We start from the raw sequence: 14,521 nt of genomic DNA, 5'->3' as shown, positions 1-14,521 counted from the left end.
CGATTTTCACCCATTTAGTAATTACATGTTTTTAATGTGTACACACCAATGTGTTTCCTATCGCCTAAACCTCCAGGGCTGTACACAGTTTAATACTGTCAACTTCTAAATTTGGGAAAAACGTCTTTTAAAACTACAATTCCCAGTAGAGACGTGCCATAGAGAACATGTTTTGCGAAACACAATAGCCAGCATGTGTAGTTCTGGTGGAGCGTTCGAGTCCAGTTTTGAATAGTCTGCCGTGGTTTCGTTCCATTTCAAAGAGCTTGACGCTCGGCGTAACCTTGGCGCAACATCACGGGGTTTGTCAACGGGACTCTAGTCCCAAACGATAGCTGGGGATTATGGGTAGTGTAGTGTCTTCGGCCATCCTAAATCTCGAAATGTCCCGTCTGTTTCTGGTGACTTTATTTACGGCTAAAAAGCATGCTAAAAAGCCCACGATTATAGAATTAAACGAATAAATAAAAACAAGGATAATTGTGTGTTATTGTTGAGTAAATAACAGTGTGTTATTTAGAAAAGAATAACAAATTAGAAGGAAGAGATTTAAAAAAATACAGATTTCAGTATTTTGAATCTCTAAACCCCATTTCTTTTCCTCAAAGACGACAAAAAAAGTCCGACATTATACGATTTAAAATAAAAACCAATAAATGAAAAGACAAAACACTGGCATGTAATACGTTAGAATAAATAGAATGGTTTTGAATAATAGATGAGAGTAAAATCTACTTCACTTTACAGCCCCGCCCACTTTTGGGGAAACCAACGCTGTCATTTGAACAGCGATCAAGCCTGAAGCCACAGAGCTCTTCTGTTACTGTCCTTTCTTCTTAGAGGAAGTACAGAAACACGTAACTCTGGATTTGTTTTAATGTTTAAGGTGCAATAAACGACACAGCAGCTTTTTGTCATGTTAAAACTATTATGTTCTGCCTCGCTCATGAGAGTAACAGCTGGCGAAATTACAGCCTCGCCTACTGATTTTAATGTAACCATATATCGAGCCCGATTGTCGATTTCAAAGGTGTGCTCTAAAATGATATTTATAAATGACTATTATCATTATTATAAGCAAGACAATAAATGGCAAAGATATGTAGAAAATAAACGTATTTAAGATACGTTCATAAGGAACGTAATCTGGGAGAAAACATGTTTCTAGAAGATATGTAGAAAATAAACGTATTTGAAATACGTTCATAACGAACGTAACGTGGGAGTAAATACGTTTCTAGCTAAACGTAATTCAGAATGCAGTTTAGTTCTGTGGGAACGTAATTTTTAGGAGACAGGGTTGGACTCCACCACGCAATGCGGTGTTAAGGAGTCGTGGTGGAGTCACGCATTCTGGTGAGATCAGGTTGATCCTACAGCTACCTCAACACTCTGATATTTAAGCCACATTCAGAGATATGCAATTTGGTTTTATGTCAATGTACATTATTGCAGAATGAACCCAATCCTACCTCTCAACACCTCTGCTATTTCTGCCCTCAGACTTTAAGGGGTAGCAACTCTGGCCCTGAATGGCCACATTTAGCAGTCCATCTCTATGGGAACCCTGGACCATACAGGTTGCATAACTCTCCCTCTCAAGAGGTCTCTCTTTATTTATTTTTCTCCCTTGTCCTCCTTTCAGTAAACACCTCTACTTTGACATGAGTGGCAATTTTCATCTCACTGATTGAAGAGTAAAGCTGCTGCTGGTCCGCCACACAGACTCCTGCCCTGCCCTGCTTGCTCCCTCTCTCACTTTGTGCTATCAGTCATTTAAAAGAACCTCCCCCATAATCTTAATCCTTCAAGTCTCAAGGCCCCTTAAGAACTGAGTCTGAGCCCTAAGTGTCTCCTCTGGCCTGCTCTTGAGATACAAACGCAGCAAAAGCAGAGCAATTTTAACTAAAAAAAAAACTTCTTCAGTCACAAAGCTGTTTTTTGAAGGAGCAGGACTTTGTGCACAAATCCAAACATTCGAGCTAATAAGTATAGACTCATGGACAAACAAACAAACCCTCACTCTCTCAGCTTTTAATGAGTTGACTGCTTGCAAAAACACAAAGAGCCTCTTCATTTCTCCTCTCTTAATCCGCCAGTACCCTGTCCCTTTAATAGAACTGCTTAATTGTAATGACTGTGTCTGTTTGTCTTGGGATGAAAAAGGCTCTTGGATAGAAGGGAGGCGGCAGGCCCAGACCACAGCAGCAACTCTGAGTAGTGGTGACGACTAACAGCTCATCAGTACTGGAGACGCAGGGCACATCATCAAAGACTAAATCAACTAAACTGTCCCCACACAGATTAGACCAACGAGTGGCAGAATCCTCCAAGCAATGTCTTTAGATAATCTTAACCTCACCAAAGCCTTAACTAATATGAAGAGAAAACAAAACACTAACCACAGATTGTGTCTAGACGGAGCCTTATCTACTCTGATGATTTATTCAAAAAACTTGCATATGAGGATATTGACAGTATAGATTAAAAAGATGACATACTGTAGAAGCACACAAGCAAATGTACATACTTATGTTCATAGTAAAACAAATCATTTACTACAACTACCAGTTTTCAGAATACTTCAGTTTAACAGCATCATTACAAAGACTTGTAGCTCAAGAAGCAAAAAAGAGATTGTGTCTCGTCTCTAATTTGCATTTGAAGCGGCTATTACGAATCTGAATGAGAATAAACAGAAGTCCACCGTGAGGTGACTCACTATAACATTTATCTGGTTTTGAATTGGTACAACTATCCACTTTGGACTGGATCATTAGTTTAATGTAACTGTTTGGATTACTTTTCTGCTTGTCTTATGTGCCTAATTCAACATCAAGGACGTAGATAGGTTACCAAATGTTTTGGAAAATTGGACTCACAGTAATAATCATTTTCTATATATTTGTTTAACTTTCGTCATAAATCCAAAGACAAAAAAAAATGAAACCTTCCATCTGATAAACAAGATAAAACCAAACATGAACTTATGTTTTAATTGCTGTTTTAAGGCCTATGACCATCCACAAACCATAATAACATACTTTCCTACAAACTGCTGCAAGAAAGCCTACCTACATGGTTAGTTGGTTCATGGTACATTGTGTTCCTGTGTTTCAAATAAATAAAAAACATGTAGTTGAATCCCACAAAAGTAAAAAAGTATTAATGTTTAATTGAAGTTGAGAATGATAATATTACTGCAGCATTAGTCATTCTTACTGCAACAAAACATAAAAGGAAACATGTTGTCCATATAATATATTCAGAATATGCCAGTGCTTGGAAGATGTATAATACATATGTGTTTGCTTTGGATGGACGGGTGAGCAAATAAGCACCAAAATAATAATAAGTTCTAAGGATAACTCCAGACTGCAGCATTCATTACGGCATGTGATGATAACACTACGTGTGATGAGAGGAGCAACACAACATGCCTCCTTTGCATTTCCCCCACTGCCTCTGTTGAGGTTCCTGCATGATGAAAGCATCCCATAATCCTGCTGGAATGACAGTGGACAAAACATGGATAAGAGCTGGGAGGAAATTGCAGTACAAACAGCCTGATGAGTGCCAGAGACACGGCCCAATGAGTATGGTCTGATCTGTGTTTGCACAGGACCGAAGCATGCAGATTGAAGCTCAAAGCCTTTGTGTGTGTGCATGTGTTTGTGTGTGTTTGTGTGTGTGTGTGTGTGTGTGTGTGTGTGTGTGTGTGTGTGTGTGTGTGTGTGTGTGTGTGTGTGTGTGTGTGTGTGTGTGTGTGTGTGTGTGTGTGTGTGTGTGTGTGTGTGTGTGTGTGTGTGTGTGTGTGTGTGTGTGTGTGCTTCATTGAGCAACAGGTTGGGGTAAAAACAACAGCAAGCTAGGCCAACAGGTGATTCAGGAAAAGACTCTTCTGCAGAGATGGATTCCCATGGGATTTGTGGCAAACGTTTTTCCCTTGCCTGTTTCCTCTCATAGATCCCAGAGGTGCGATCAGACTGACTTTAACTAAGATCTGTAGCGGATTATTGACAGACAGAATCTCTTTTATCACATTAATTGAGCAAGGCCAAAGGTTTTGGTTGATAATCTTTTCTTCCTCTCAAAGAGCGTCTAATTGCATTGGCTGGCAAGTCCACACAGAATGGTATGCAGTTATGAATGGTGTGTTTACGCAGGTCGTTTTTTTTATGTGAAGTGTATGTTTGCTCTCATATTTCATATTATTTTCCCAATAACACTCACATCTGCTATTAACTTACCACAGAGTTACTTCAGGCAAAAACAAAAGGGATTAACTATTTGGGTTCTAGTCTGGACAGCAAGGACATTTTAAAAACAACAACAATAAAAGGCTGACATTTTTACTCTCTAGAAATTTAATTGTAGGTTTAGAATTAAGATTTGGCTCTTGTGGAGCCCAGACATCCCTAACATCATATTAAAATGCTGTTTTTTTAACTCTACACATAGAACTAACCAACCAGTGGCTATTCAAACTGTCCCAGACGCCAAAAGCACAGATATTAAAAAGACATTAACATCCAAAATCATTGTTAGAGCAGCTGTAATAGGTGGACAGTGTCTATTCCCATGCACGCATTGTCCCCCCCACACATAGCCATGGCTAAATCAGTGGCGCCACAGCCACAGAAGCAGGTAGTAATAAGGCCCTGGATGGTGTCCCATAGATGTGTTAGCTGATGTGTTACTCAGAGGGCCCCTATGAAAAGACCCCAGGCGCCTATCCCAGTGCCTGTCTCCATAGCACTAAGCGACCATTAGGCTGGATTTAAAGGGCAAGACATTTAGGCTGCTGTCATCTTGTGTCAGTCCACCACAGGGACCGCGACGTGGTTAAACAGGCTCGTAAATAAACACCACACGCATACAGGCAGGGAGCTGGGCTGTGGTGCTGCTGCTGGGGGAGCCCACCGCAGGTTTGGACCGAGGCTCTTTTCAACGCCCCTCTCCCTGCCCCCGCCGGCAGCTCCATGGATTGCCAGACCTAACCTTCAACTTCATCAGTCACCGACTAGACTAACGGCTCCCCACAAGTTGCTCTGTCCCCGTCTTGCTTTCTCTCCATCTTTCTCTCCTCCATCTTTGTCTCCCACACACTCAGACACACTTTGCTTCTGCCTCACACTGTCCCTTGGCTCTGCTCACAAGCAACACCGCCACCGTGGTGGTGGCGACAGCAGTGATGGAAAAACTTAGGGCTCCTTTCTGAGCAGCCCTGGGGTCTCACCACCCTTCCCCCCACTTCTGTTCCTCGCACTCTGTCTCTGCGCTGTCTGTCTTCTTCTGGAGTTGGGACCACACAGATGTTCCAAACCACATCCAAGCAGTCTGGCTGTGATGAGCACATTTGCGCAGTCAGTGTTAGCTAACAATCTGCCAACAGCTAAAATGTGTCTAGCACTAATCTTAGTCTAAGACAACGACCACTGAAACTAAAATTGAAGCTCCTTACGTAACTCTGGTAGACGTACTGGGAGACACACACATAATGGCAAATTATTACATGGAATATGGGATGAGCTATTGCTTTGGAAAAAGGGCGAACAACTTAACAGCTCTGGGTTGCCTGTTGGGGACTCTTAACTGTCAGCAGTAATGTTTTGATGATCAAAAATAAAACCAGAGTTACCACTAACTCTGTTTGCAGAAAGGCTTGTGCCTGAAATCACTGAAGAAATGAATATACCCGGCAAGAAAGCCATGGATTAAGAATGTATTACAGTCAGGAACAGCTTAAATTATGTTATTCAGTCAAACTCCACAGAATAAAGAGGAAGAGTTACTGAATGCCACGTCCTCTTTGAGTAATCAGCCATCTTTACCAGCCTCACAGACATCAATGCAAGTATGTCTCAACCCCTGTCATTTAAAACAGCTACTGTTTTAATGCACCAAAAACTAGTCAAACCCCTCAATTATTCTTCATGTGAATACTGCATATGTGTGTGTCTCTGTGCAAGTGTGTGTGTTGCACATACTCATCTGAAGTCTGTGGTTTGGTATGGTTTGGCTGGTGTGGGAAAGTGTGGTTAGAGCTACACTCACACAAATAGCGGTTTTCAGTGTGAGCAGACAGTGAAATTCTCCTTTTAAGACAACAACAGTGTGTACCTCGAGGCTCGCCAATGGCCAAACCGCACAAAGTTTAAATCATTTTGGCTTAATTGCTTTTTAACAAGGCTCCCTACTGCGTTGACATTATACATTAACACTGTGGGTGCTGAAAGCTCGCAGTCTGACAAGTCTAGCCACGTACAGCTGAGTCTGACTCAGAATAACACAAGAGAGGCTTTTTGTGAAAAACTCAATTATGTGCTGTTTATAAAAATCCTGAACAATGAAAACATAAAAAGGCTCCAAAAAGCAGTACATTATTTGTATTTGCCTCAAAAGCTATCAAAATCTGTTTTCTCTTCTAAATAGTGTCCATGTCCTGGAATAATGTCTCCACTGTGTCTAATAGACTGCATTCTCATTGCAGACTTGCACTGCTGGCAGATATAGGATGAGATATAATCTGACCTTGTATCCAGTGATAGAGCGGTGCATGATACATGGTACAAACACAGGACTACCAGTCATAAACCCCTTCATTAGGAGAGCCAGACAGTGTGGAGCATGTATTTTACTACACACCCAACATTTCGGATAGAATATAACCTTTGGGCGGGATGTCAAAAGGACTGGGCTCACTGAGCTGCACTGTGTGTATGTGTGTGTTTGTGTGTATGACCTGTCTGTCAGTTAAACCTTACTTTAGGTTTTGAGTACATTTCCAAAATAACAATGTGCAGCATAGAAATTATAAAGCACTCAAGATGTACAATATATAGTTATGGAAACCTAAAAAACATCTGAGATGACTTCTAGAATGGCATAAAGTCAAACGGCACACACATAGAAAATGTCAAAACAAAACATTCGGAGACATCCTAATATCCTCAAATTAGTTTGAAAGCAGGTCCCCAAATAGCTTCGGCTGCGGTCATCGGGTGCCTATTTTGGAGAGGCACAGTTTTAAATAGCTGCAGGAAATGAGGAAATGATGATGGACTTGAATCTACCCTGGGCCTAGGCACTGCTCTCTGAAAATAGGAGTGATCTGTTGTCTTCTATGTGCAATAAAGAAAGAAGAAAATAATCATAATAAAAGTAAAGTGAACTAATTAGGCAGGCATGAGTATCCACAAGTCAATTATTTCAACAGTGCCACCACAGCCATATTAAATAGAGCAAAAGCCTACAAATAATAAATATGCGAGTAATATTTGCCTGCACAATAAAAAAAGATCAACACAAGTAACTAGAAACATTTAGTGCAGAGATACCATACTTCAAAACAACCAATACTATGTTATAAGTATTATTGTTCCTGCTTTAGTCGAAGATAATTATCAGTGTCATCATTAAAGCATTTCCTTATAGTGATACAAATAATAAACCCACATGAGATTAATATCAAGCCTTGCAGCAGAGCCTCTACTGTCATAACAGAGTTAAAAAAAGGCAAAAGTATTAATTTAATTCCCACCCTGTCAGCACCACCTCTTTATAAGCAATTGTCATCACTTAATTTGCCTTCTCATCTCACAGAGAGATGCCAAGCCACAGCCGTGAGTTTTAGGCGCCATCTTGTGGCCGTGTGTGTACAACATCTGTTAACATGAGGCTGGTAAAGCTTAAAAAATAAGTTACTGCACACCGGGCAGGTTCAAGGCGAACATCAGATGAGGTTTGTCTTGAGTTTTGTATCGTTTCACTCTTATACTCTAGTCTTTATACTTTCAAAGAAGAACGGGATGTGCTTAAAGTCATGAAACTGTTAAGCTCGGTTTAATGTGATGTGAGACAATAAACTATAGGAACGATAGTATTCTGTCCTTATTGACTGGGTTGTGCTACCCTTTCACAATTTTTTAATAATGTTTAATGTACTGTGGGTTAAGCAATCTCCCTTGCCCCTCAGAGATAAAGCACAATGTCCTTAACCAAAATAGAGAACATACATCTTATTATAACAGCCTTATTGCTGCCTCCGTTCTTATTAGAAAGATCTAGTGAATACGAGATAATTAACACTTATTAACCATGGCATTTAATGCTAAGAGGATTAAGGCAAAGATAATTGTAGTAATTAATTGAAAATGTTTCTAAAGCCAACCAAAAATAGGACATATAATGCTTCCACAGGGTCATGCAAGGGTTCCTAAAGTTATTCAGTTGGCTTCACCTGCTATCACTCCGATCAGACCTTCAACTCCATCGCACTCCAGAGGAAATCTAATAGGCAAGCGGTGCGCTGAAATGTGAAGTAGCTGGGTTAAGTGTCCTCTTAACAGGTGGATGAGCTGCAGGGCAAAACTGCAAAGGTGAGAACCAAACTGATCACTGGTGAAATTAGAGGCTACTGAGAGCCCTGAAGAGAATCGTAGGACGTTTATGAAATGGACTTCAGTGTGGTAATCATGTTATAGCCGAGGGGGAAGCTTTGATAGATTTTGCGTTGATTAGTAAAAGCCAAAGCTCCTACAATACCGTCACTTGCAAACAGGATTAAGGAGATATCACAAGCTGCAAAAACATCAAACACAAAAAGCATCTCAGCTGTTGCAAAACAGGGTGGGCACAATAATTAAATAACACAAACTTCATTTGGCACTAGGCTACTGGATAAAGAAAGTACCTGTATCTCTGCTCATTTGGGTTTCAAGATAACAGAATATCGCTTGGTTGGAATGAATTTCTCTGTTTTACTTGAGGGTTTCTTTATAAGAAGCAAAACTAATACATTTCATTGAACCCCAATGTTGTCCTTAACAATCCCATACAAACAATGTGTTTTATACCGTTTAAAAAGTTACACAAAATCTGCACTGCATCTCTTCGAATATCCAAGTATTGTCCATATACTTATTGTTATATAACAAATGCAATCTATATTCCATGAGCTTTGTACACCAGTACATCACCTGCACCACAGAACATGTAAACAAGAGACCTCCATTGTGGTTCTATTTAAAGTTACAGAAATAATCTGTAGCTCTCCCCTTTCATCTGATCACAAACTAATTTACATTTGCAAGTACCTTTAGAAGGTAGGTGAAGATCATAAAAAAAAATCAGAATTGAAAGATCTGTTGCAAAATGAAAGACTTCTCTAGAGTTATATCATAAGAAAGTTAAAGTCTTGCTGAGCTGGTAGGCACTGTCTGTATATCTGTCACTGTGGGAACACTTACATTTTTAAACCACAGATTTCTGGCTGTCAGGGATGCACCGCAGAGGGAACATCATGGCTCTCATGGAGACATGGATAATCAATCAATCAATGTTTATTTATATAGCCCAATATCACAAATGTTACATTTGACTCAGTGGACTTCACAGTTTGTACAGAATATCTGTATGACAATACGACACCCTCTGTCCTTAGACCCTCACATCGTACAAGGAAAAACTTCCGGAGAAAACCCACAGTTGAAAGGGAAAATGGGAGAAACCTCAGGGAGAGCAACAGAGGAGGGATCTCTCTCCCAGGACGGACAGACGTGCAACAGATGCCGTGTGTAAATTGAAAAGATAATACATTTGCAACATAGGTAGTCCAAATGTTTGGAAATGCATTTGTGTATAATAGGAAGATGAATCCACGAGGATATCCATCCAGGACCGATGATCCAGGACCACAGCCACGACTCAAGATCCAGGGCTCGCGATCCAGGACACAGGACTGCAGCGACAGGATCATCCATGACTCCGGATCCCGGCGTATATAGACACCAAAAAGAAAGAAATTTGGGGAAGCTGGGTTAATCGGAACATGAGAGTACACAGGTCGCCTATAGACAGAGAGAAGGAATAAGTAAGATGTCCCTCGACAAACTAAGCCTATATCAGCAAAACTAGGGGCTGAATCTAATCAGCCCTAACTATAAGCTTTATCAAAAAGGAAGGTCTTAAGCGCACTCTTAAAAACGGATAGGGTGTCTGCCGCCCGAACACAAACTGGAAGCTGATTCCACAAATGTGGAGCTTGATAAGAAAAGGCTCTGGCTCCCATTGTACTTTTAGAGATTCTAAGAACAACCAACAACTCTGCATTATTGGAACGCAATGCCCTAGTAGGACAGTAGGGTATAATGAGTTATTTAAGGTAAGATGGCGCCTGCCCATTAAGGGCTTTGTAGGCGAGAAGAATAATTTTAAATTCTATCCTGTGTTCTATAGGGAGCCAGTGTAAGGCAGCCAGAACAGGAGTAATGTGGTCCCTTTTCCTAACTCTGGTTAGTACACGAGCCGCAGCATTTTGAATCAGCTGAAGTGACTTGACTGACTTCTTGGTACACCCTGATAATAAGGAGTGACAATAATCCAGCCTTGAAGTAACAAATGCATGGACTAGTTTCTCTGCATCGTTTTGAGGCAAGATATGCCTGATATTTGCAATGTTACGTAGTTGGAAGTAGGCGGTCCTTGAAATTGATTTTATGTAGGCGTTAAAGGATAAATCCTGATCAAATATAACACCAAGATTCCTTACAGTCTCACTGGAGGCCAAATTAATGCCATCCATAGTTAGTATATCTTTAGATAATTTGTTTCGTAGATTCTTCGGGCCAAGTACAATAACTTCAGTTTTGGTCGTGTTTAACATCAAAAAGTTTAAGGTCATCCACGTTTTTAAGTCCTTGTGGCAGTCTTGAATTTTATTTAGATGATTAATTTCATCAGGCTTGATTGATAAATATAGTTGAGTATCATCCTTATAACAATGAAAATGTACAGAATGATTCCTTATAATATTGCCTAAAGGAAGCATATATAATGTGAACAAAATAGGTCCAGGCACTGAGCCCTGTGGCACTCCATGGCTAACTTTGGTTTGCGTGGAAGATTCATTGTTGACACGTACAAACTGAGAGCGTTCAGATAGATAGGACCTAAACCAGCCTAAAGCAGTTCCCTGTATGCCAACTAAGTGCTCTCGTCTTTGCAATAGGATATCATGGTCGATAGTATCAAATGCAGCACTGAGATCGAGCAAAACAAGAATAGAGACAAGTCCATTGTCTGAGGCTATTAGAATATCATTTGTGACTTTAACCAGAGCTGTCTCTGTGCTATGATGTGTTCTAAAGCCAGACTGAAAATCTTCAAAATAAATAATTGTTTTTTAAGTAATCACACAACTGTTTTGCGACCGCTTTCTCAATAACTTTTGAGAGGAACGGAAGATTAGAAATAGGTCTATAGTTGGCTAAAACCTCTGGATCGAGGTTGTGCTTTTTAAGAAGCGGTTTTATCACTGCTACTTTGAATGATTGTGGAACATAGCCTGATAATAAAGACATATTCATAATATTTAATAAAGAAGTGCTAATTAATGGAAAAACTTCCTTCAACAGCTTAGTTGGAATTGGGTCTAAAATACACATTGATGGTTTAGAAGAGAGAATCATTGAATTTAATTGTTCAAGGTTTATGGCTGAAAAGCATTCTAGTTTACTATCTAGTGTAATATTAGAACTTACGTTTCCGGGAGCTGTTGATAACACTATACTGGTCAAAGGCAAGAGGTCATTCATTTTGTTTCTAAGAGTAACAATTTTATCGTTAAAAAAGCACATAAAATGAGGCTGCTCTCGCTTTACGCAGTGCATATTAACTGAGAGTATGCCAAATTAAACGAGATTCTTCAAGTTTAGTGGAACGCCATATCCTTTCAAGTTGTATCGACTTTTGCTTTATTTTGCAGGTTTCGGCATTATGCCATGGAGCTAATCTATGTTGTTTTATTTTCTTCTTTTTCAAAGGAGCAACATAGTCTAATTTTATTCGCAGCGCATCTCTAGCACTATCAACAACATGATCAATTTGGGGTGGTGTACATTTTGTATAAGTTTCCTCCCCTACATGCAGACATGCTATCGAGTTAAGTATTGGTGGAATCTCTTCCTTAAATGTGGCTATAGCACTAACAGATAGGTTTCTGCTGCAGGAGCTTTTGACTAATGCTTTGTAGTCTAGTAACAGTACTTCAAAATGTACTAAGAAATGGTCGGATAAAGCAGGATTATGCGGTTCGACTAATAGTTGCTCAATTTCAATACCATAAGTCAGGATAAGTGACAAAGAGGCTGGATTCACAATAAGACAATGCTCCTGGAGTAAATTATCCATGTGATTTACTGGAAGAATAAGGTGAAGATAAGATCAAAAATATGTATGATTGTGTTATCCTTTATGGTCACTGTCCTGTAAATCAATCAGATTTCCATACATTTCATCTTAGAAACAATGTCTTCACAATCACAATTTTTACCGTTTGAATTAATCATCATCTCTATTGTATTCTGTTAAATGTCTTTAGGCCACTGGGATCAGCACTTACAAGTTAAACTGTAATCACAGCATCTTGTACATAATGTGCAACCATGGACTGTATGTGTGCAACACAATCCCAAAATCAGAAACCCCATATGAACCTTGTTTGAATTCAAAGAGAATCATCGGAGCTTGAGCTTATTAAAAAAAAAGGACCTTCACCTCACAGCTTTGCTGTTTATCAAAGAAATGCCCCTACACCAGATGGTGTGTTTGGAATAAACAGAATTGCACAGCACCCTCTAATGTGGCTCCACTGTAATAACCAACCTGCAACCAGCTTCAGTCTCCACTACAGGATTGAACTATTCCCATCTGTCATTGTGCCCCCATTTAATGAGTAAAAAGCCAGAGTTCACTGCATAACAGAAATGATGATACACCGGAGGCATTTCATAGGCCGTAATTTCACAGTGGCTGTGGAGGGCAAACTATACAACTCTCTGCCGCTGTACTTGAGTTCAGAAATGTTAGAAAACACGATTTCTTCTTCAGTTATATTCCTATCCTCAATATGTTTTGCAAAAGTGAATGAATATATGTACTGTAAGACTGAGGTAGTGAATTGTATAATTGTATTTCAAGAAAAAAAAGAGTCCTGCCCTCCATGTCTGGGCATGCAACAAGCAATAGTGACAGATAGGTATTATGGGGAGTTCCTCCTGCCTCCGTTGAGGATTTGTGATAATCTTCTTTAGTATGACTCATGGGTAGATTAACATATTGCCTGCTGTAGGCCAGGATATCCTATATAGGCTATGCTCAGATTAATCTCTCTCTGGTGTGAGAACAGCGCTTACCTGCACATAACTGAGCAAGTGGAAATGGTATTAATGTCTTAGCCACTCCTGCCAACCACAAAGAAAATGAAATCCGCATGCTTATGTTTTGGATTCAGCCAGCAAACATCTCTTTACACATTTATGACAAGCAGTGTTTGGATGTAAAAGGATTTATTTGCTCCATATTTGCTTTTTAAGACCGGTTATGAATAAAGATCAACAAACACAGCCACACAATTCAAACAGTAATCTTAACACTGTGCCTACCTTGTACAATGGATAACTTGGGAGTCTTTATGATAACTCTTTTGTTCTCCACAATTATAATGCAGTATTTCTATGCCGTATTGTCAAGGTTTCCATGGCTCTTGAATCGTTTAAAAGTTGGATGGTTTGCCAGTATAGCGAAGAAAATAATTCATAACCTTGAGAGCAAAACAATGCTGAACTGTGAATTATGCTTCTATAGATTAGTTTTCAGAATATAAATGATACTCTGCAAAAACATGTACAGTTGCAAGAAAAAGTATGTGAACCCTTTGGATTCTCCACACATAGCGTTGTGTGTTCCTTCCAAACAACTCCACTTTGGTTTCATCTGTCCACAGAATATTTTGCCATTAGTGCTGTGGAACATCCAGGTGCTCTTTTGCAAACTTCAAACGTGCAGCAATGTTTTTCCTGGACAGCAGTGGTTTCCTCCGTGGTGTCCTCCCATGAACTCCATTCTTGTTCAGTGTTTTACGTATCGTAGATTCGTCAACAGAGATGTTAGCATGTGCCAGAGATTTCTTTAAGTCTCTAGCTGACATTCAAAGATTCTTCTTCACCTCATTGAGCATTCTGCGCTGTGCTCTTGCAGTCATCTTTACAGAACGGTCACTCCTAGGGAGAGTAGCAACAGTGCTGAACTTTCTCCATTTATAGACAATGTGTCTTACCGTGGACTGATGAACATCAAGGCTTTCAGAGATACTTTTGTAACCCTTTCCAGCTTTATGCAAGTCAACAATTCTTAATGGTAGGTCTTCTGAGAGCTCTTCTGTGCGAGGCATGGTTCACATCTGGCAATGCTTCTTAAGAATAGCAAATTCAAAACTGGTGTGTATTTTTTATAGGGCAGGGCAACTTTAACCAACACCTCCAATCTCGTCTCATTGATTGGACTCCAGGTTGGCTGACTCCTGACTCCAATTAGCTCTTGAAGAAGTCTTTAGCCTAGGGGTTCACATACTTTTTCCATGCTGCACTGTGAATGTGTACATGGTGTGTTCAATAAAAACATGAAAACATGTAATTGTTTGTGTGGTATTAGTTTAAGCAGACTGTGTTTGTCTATTGTT

This window comes from Pseudochaenichthys georgianus, chromosome 15 (assembly GCF_902827115.2).
Source record: "Pseudochaenichthys georgianus chromosome 15, fPseGeo1.2, whole genome shotgun sequence".
Classification (NCBI taxonomy): Eukaryota; Metazoa; Chordata; class Actinopteri; order Perciformes; family Channichthyidae; genus Pseudochaenichthys; species Pseudochaenichthys georgianus.
This window is presented reverse-complemented; position numbering follows the sequence as displayed.